The sequence below is a fragment of the Kogia breviceps genome, chromosome 4 (assembly GCF_026419965.1).
Source record: "Kogia breviceps isolate mKogBre1 chromosome 4, mKogBre1 haplotype 1, whole genome shotgun sequence".
In the NCBI taxonomy this organism is placed as follows: Eukaryota; Metazoa; Chordata; class Mammalia; order Artiodactyla; family Physeteridae; genus Kogia; species Kogia breviceps.
The window spans coordinates 144,233,029-144,239,260 of record NC_081313.1 but is presented as its reverse complement, the minus strand read 5'-3'; positions in this window follow the sequence as shown (position 1 = coordinate 144,239,260).

Genomic DNA, 6,232 nt, shown 5'->3' with positions numbered 1-6,232 from the left:
GTACTTGGGCTTCAGGGGTCTCTGCCCCACAGCAGAGTTGGGGTCCTTAGGTCTTTTCTCGCAGAAGGTGGTCAACATAGGGGAATGAGGGAAGGGGTGGATGGGCTGGAGAGTGAGTGTCAGGGGATGGTCCTGCTCAGAGCCACCAGGTCCCTTAGCTGCCGCCCAGCTAGGAACAGTTCTGTACTCACCACCAGGTGGCGCCACCAGAAAGCCAGACACCCCCCAAGGAGCACGCAAACCCTGGCAGAACTTCCGTGCCAGCCACCCCTTTTCCCTAGAATGGACCCTGGGCTGAAAACGAGGGGACCAGGTAAGTAAAAGTCCTTTGCCTGCCCCCGGCTGCCCAAGTGACCCTACTGTTGATGAGGACCAGTGTCCGGGACACCTTCTACATCAGGTCAGGAACAGCACGACCAGCCAAGAGTGAGGAGGCAGAGGTGGGGAGGGCTGGGGGCTTCTGTCTGCTGTGTGAGTGATTCCCTTCACTTGAAGCACCTACCACGTGCTAGGCCCTAAGCATCTGGCACCTGGACACCATAATTTTCAGAAAGAAACAATTACCAATAATAGCTGCTGTATAATTCTACTTACTGACCACCAGGCACTGTGCTAAGTCCTTCATGTGCATTGTTTTATTAAATCCTTCCAACCACCCTGTGGTGAAGTCCTAATTTTATCCCAAATCTACGGATGGGGAAACAGGCTCAGAGAGCCCAAAGTCACAGAGCATTCAAAGCAAGTTTGTCTGATTCCTGCACATGCTGTTCCCTGCTGGGCGGGAAGGAGAGGAGCATCACAGCCAGGAAGAAGGCAGGAATGTCCAGGAAGGAGGCAGCTGATCATCAAGGAGGATCTGTGCTTGCCTCAACCTCACCCTGACATCTTCAAACCAGATCCTGCATGTCAGGGAGGTCACTGAGCCCAAGCCCAAACTAGAGTCCTCCAAGGGGATCTGAGAGCTCCCAGCATGTGGGCATGGCACCCAGCAATGTTCCTGGCACATAGTAGGCATTCACTAAATACTTGATGCATTGAATCAAAACAGCCGTATGTATGTGATACAGGGTGGTAATGCTGGGATGGAGCATGGGAGCCCAGAGCAGTGGGGACCCGGAGGAGGAGGTGCAGCTCAGGAGGTAAGAGTTCAGACTCCAGAGGTTGACAGACCTGAGTTTTAATCCTGCCTCTGCCAATTCAGAGCTGTGTGACCTTGGGAAAGTTACTTGACTTCTCTGAGCCTTAGTTTCTTCTGCACAGTGGAGATAATGGTAACTTGGCTCTCAGTGGATGGTCGTGGGGACCAAAGGCAATGCATGTTAAAGCACTTAGCAGAGCACTTGACAAAAGTAAGCCCTCAACTAATGGCAGCTGCAATTGTCATTGTGATTTTTAAAAATAACTTTTGAGTTGGGTCTTCAAAAGGATGCTTCTGGAGTGTTCCTAGGTAGGAAGTGGGGACAAGGATAGAACCAGCAGAAGAATGTAGAGGTCCCTGTTCCCAGTGGGCCCACCCTGGAGCCTCAGCTGGGCCAGGAAGACCTGCGGGATTCGGTGTAGAGATTTGTCCAAGTGGACCCAGTAAGGTCGGGGAGGCAGGAGGAGACTAGCAGGCGCCTCTACTGCAAGATGGAGGGGGGCTGTGGCCAGGAGGGCACATCCTCCACTGGAGGTCTTGGCTCTCCTGCCGTACTGCCCACCCCACCCCACCCCCACCCTCTTGGGGTAGGAGTCCTTCTCCCAGGCCCATATTTGCACAAATGCCTCCCTCACTGCTCACTCCGGAGCCCCAGCCAAGAGGCACTATTTTAAGCTCCCTGGATGGGAACGCTGTTGGTGGGAACAGACCCAGCCAGAAAGCTCCCAGTTCTCAAAAAGGGCAAAGGTCTGGGTGAATGGGCGGCCACTGGGATGTGCAGAGGGTCCGCCACATCCACATGACCCTCTGCCCAGGCCAGGAGCCAATACCTCCTCCCCAGGGGAGCAGTCAAGGAAATGTGAGTTGAGGAGGAGTAGGACTGCAAGGGGTGGGCTTGTGCTCTGGGGCTGGGTGGCTGAGGCCTCCCTTTCACCCAGCATCCACCCAGCATGTTTCTGGGTTGCGGATTGACGCTGTGGGATATCTTGTGTAGGAACCTCTTCTAAAGCATCTTTGCTAGACACGTCCAGTGTAGGGAGATCATTCATCTTTGAGGATGCACATCCAGCTTTTTAAAGCTCTCGATGTTGACCATAATAATAATAATGATAAAAGTTTTCTCTTTCGTTATGCTACAGTGCCCTCCTATCATGCAATACGGTGTAGCGGGAGACTGCAGACTTCAGAAATGGTGCTTGGACACATGCTCTGCCCCTTCTAATGTGGCCACATCTGTTTTTCCTAACTTCAACGAGCCTCAGTTTCCTCCTAGGGTTGTTAAAGTGGCTTTATCATAAAAATTATGATTTGTCTGGCATACAAAGGGTACTTAAGATTTGGACAGTTTGGGTTGTTTTTATTGTAATGTGGTTGGTTTGTGTGTGACTGTGTTTGTTGTATGGTGTTTTTGTGTTATGTGTGCTATTTTTGCTTTTTGATTGTGAAAAACCAGTATAGGCTAATATTTAAAGCACACACTTTGAACTAAAGCAACTGAACCCCAGCCCCTCCACAAAACTGCTGGGTCACCTTGGGCAAGTGGCCTAACTTTTCTGAGCCTATGTGTCCTCCTCGAGAGGAAGGAGAATTTAATTGGATAATGCACATAAAGCACCTGGCGCAGTGTGGGCTCAGTGAATGGCCCTGCTATTATTTTGTTGTACACATTATTCTTAGCTGTGCTCAGTCAGGTCACACTGAACAATTCTAGAACAACTTTTTTCTAAAACTTTCCAGCTGCCAGAGTGCCAGTAATAGAATGCACTGCCCTGAGCTCCCCATTAGCCGAGGTGTTTTAGCAGAGGCCAGAAGACCAGTTGTGAGGGAGATGCAAAAAGAAGAGAGTTGAGCTTGTTGAGCTTTAAAAGTTCCCTTCCAGCCCTGAGAGGTCGAATCTTATGTCCAAGGCCTCAGGCCCCATGTGGGGCTGTCCTGCCTGCCTCTACTTGCCCAGACCTAGACAGGAAGGAGCCCAAGGGGGCCCGTGAGGGATGTGGAATAAACAGCCTGTCTCCAGGGCAGATGGAGGCGCCGGGCCCCCTGCCCACCAGCACATCCTCCCCTCAGTCCTGGGGGATGTTTATACTCTGGTCAGAGTTTACAGGACGTCTGAACTTACAAGATCCAGGGTTCTGATCTTCCCCCACAGGCTGTCAGCCCCTCCTCTTGCTGGGTGAGTCTGCATCTATTTTGGGTCGGAAGCCCCGTCCTCCAGAGGAAGGAGAAAAAGGGTACAACATGAGAAATGTTCTCTTCAGACCCCCAGAGCCTGGACCCCGGAGGAAGAAGAGCTTGTGCTGTGGAGGATGAGGGGAAAAGGGGGTGGTGTCTCCTGGCTGTTTATGGGAGAGGAGTCCTGGGAGGGAGAGGCGGGGGAGGGGGGACACTTCCCCTGCAGCTTGAGTTCAAAGGCCTGCTTCCCCAACACGGCTAATAACGGATGGTACTTACCAAAGGCTGACTTACATATTGGCTTCAGCTATTGGCTCAGATAGCGCTGTTTTTATTGCGCTGGTTTTGGTGTATATATGCATGACTGCGAATTTGCAGCTGGGGTCTCGCACGTGCATGTTTTGTTTTACTATTTTTTTTGAAGAGTCACCAGGTGGAAGCTTCTTGCAGGCAACGGACATGCCTTATTCACACGTGCTTCTCAGCACCTGGCTCAGGAGTCTGGGCCCCCACTCTGACCAGAACAGGACCTGTGGAGAGAATAGAGAAACCCTGAGGCTACTCCCTACCCACCACTTGGGGGACAGACAGCGACTCCAATACGCATCACCTCACATGTCAGCAAGGAGCCCTTATGGCCACAGCCAAGGCCTCCATCCCCACCTGGCCTCCCCCACTGGAAAACAGCCTCAAAAACCTACAGGCTCTTAGAGCTGCAGTGAACCTCAACCCAGGCCTCCCTGCAGAAGCTTGTCTCTGTGGCCTGAACCTGTTGGGAGACAATATTGAGAAGCTGCCCGAGGTGGTGGTTTAAATATCTTGTCTGAGAGGCTCTGTAAGTTTCTAGGAGCTGTGGCCTTCAAGGTAGGGGCAATGAAGAGCCTTGGGAGGTCTCGAGAAGGGTTTATTCCCTTCATTTATCAAATATAGGGACTTCGCTGGTGGTCCAGTGGTTACAAAGCCACCTACCAATGCAGGGGACATGGGTTCAATCCCTGGTCCGGGAACTAAGATCCCATGCCACAGAACAACTAAGCCCGTGAGTCACAACTACTGAGCCTGCGCTTTAGAGCCCGCGAGCCACAACTACTGAATCCTGCACGCCCTAGAGCCTGCATGCTGTAACTACTGAGCCCATGCACCGCAACTACTGAAGCCCATGCACTTAGGGCCTGTGTTCCACAACAGGAGGAGCCACCGCAATGAGAAGCCTGCGCACCACAACAAAGAGTAGCTCTTGCTTGCCGCAACTAGAGAAAGCCCACGTGCAGCAACGAAGACCCAATGCAGCCAAAAAAATAAATTTTAAAAAAAAAGGTTTTTTTTAATTAAAAAAAAAAAAGTTTCTGAGCTCATGTTCTTACAGAGGATGGTGGAGGTAACAGTACCAACATTTTAGGACCAGCCTGTGACTTAGGACTCTTGCTGGGCCCCTCTCCTCTCAGTCCCCTGTACCCCCTGTATCCGTGGGAACTCCCTCATCTCCTGGGAAGCCCATGACCTCAGCCCTCGGGGCATGTGGAGGAAGGTACAATGTCTCCAGAATGTGAAATCTTGCCAAATTTCCATTGGAAGGTCGGTTCTCATAAATATTGTATATTTGTGGAGAAGGAGGAAGAAGTGGCTAGCATGGAATCTGACCATTTCCAAAGTCTGGTTCCCAACAAAGAAGCCTCGATCATTGTTCTACTGTTAGAAGACAGTGTCAAGGTTTCTGGCCCTGGGAGACAGAGGTGGTCCAGCCCTAGGACCCAGGTGATGCTGCAAGTAGTTGCCTAGTGTTAACAGTGATATCCCTCTTACATTCATAGCACTCTACAGTTTACAAAGCACATTTATATCTGTGACTTTATTTACTCCCAGCATCAATCCCATGTGAATATAAGATTTTCACAGAAGACAAAATTGAGGCCCAGGGAAGGGAAGTAACCTGCCCATATTCATATAGTGAGGAAAAGGGGGCAGAGCTTGAGATGAAAGGCTGGGCCTCTGAAACCACTCTTGACCCCCACCCCACCCTAACCTTTTTCCCAGTTAGGGAATGAGCGTTGGAAGTAGGCTGTGGTTAGAAGTGGGCACCCTGTCATTAGGCAGTGGACACAGAGCCAAAGGCCATCCAAATCATTTATGATATGGCCTGACTGTGCTCTACGGACAAACTTACATTAGAGGGAAATGTGTCTGGCGAGAGGGCTCAGTGCACAAGGGATATGTTTTCTGAGTCAGCTCTGGAGAGAGTTCAAGGGTCGGGGTGACCCCAATCTCCCTCTCCACCAGCAGTGTGCTCTTGGAAAAAACTGGGATTGTTTGGCTCTTCAGTCAAGCAATCACATAGCTATGTCCATAATTTTTTGTCTTCCATATTGGGATTCCTTTGAATTCTACCTCATTATCTCAACCACAGAGCCAGCTCTGACTCTGTCATTCCAGAATCACTTACAAATCTTGTTTTTTAGACCAATTCTTAGAATCACAGGCTCAGTGGGACCCTACAGATAATTTTGCTGGCGTCTCAGTGATATTCCTGTCAGATGCTCCCAAGTTTCTTATTAGTCTCTACTTGCTTTAAATGTCTACCTCCAGGCTCCTTCCATCTGCTGATGACAAATGCCTTTTGAGAATACAAAGAACAAAGCTGCTCCCTTTGCCTATGACAAGTAGTATCAGTCAGGATGGGCCAAGTTGTGCTGCAGTAACAAACAGTCCTCTTGGAGGCTTAGGCCAGCAAAGGCGTCTTTCTCACCTATATTACAAGTCCTGTGTAGGCTGCTTGGGCGTGCTATGCTCATCAGAATCACTCAACGACACAGAATGACAGAAGCTTTATCACAATACTTTCTTCCACAAGCACCATAATGGAATCAGAGGTATGTAGGCAGTGGATTTACAGCAGTCAATCATGGGTTCTGGAGTCTTAGCTCT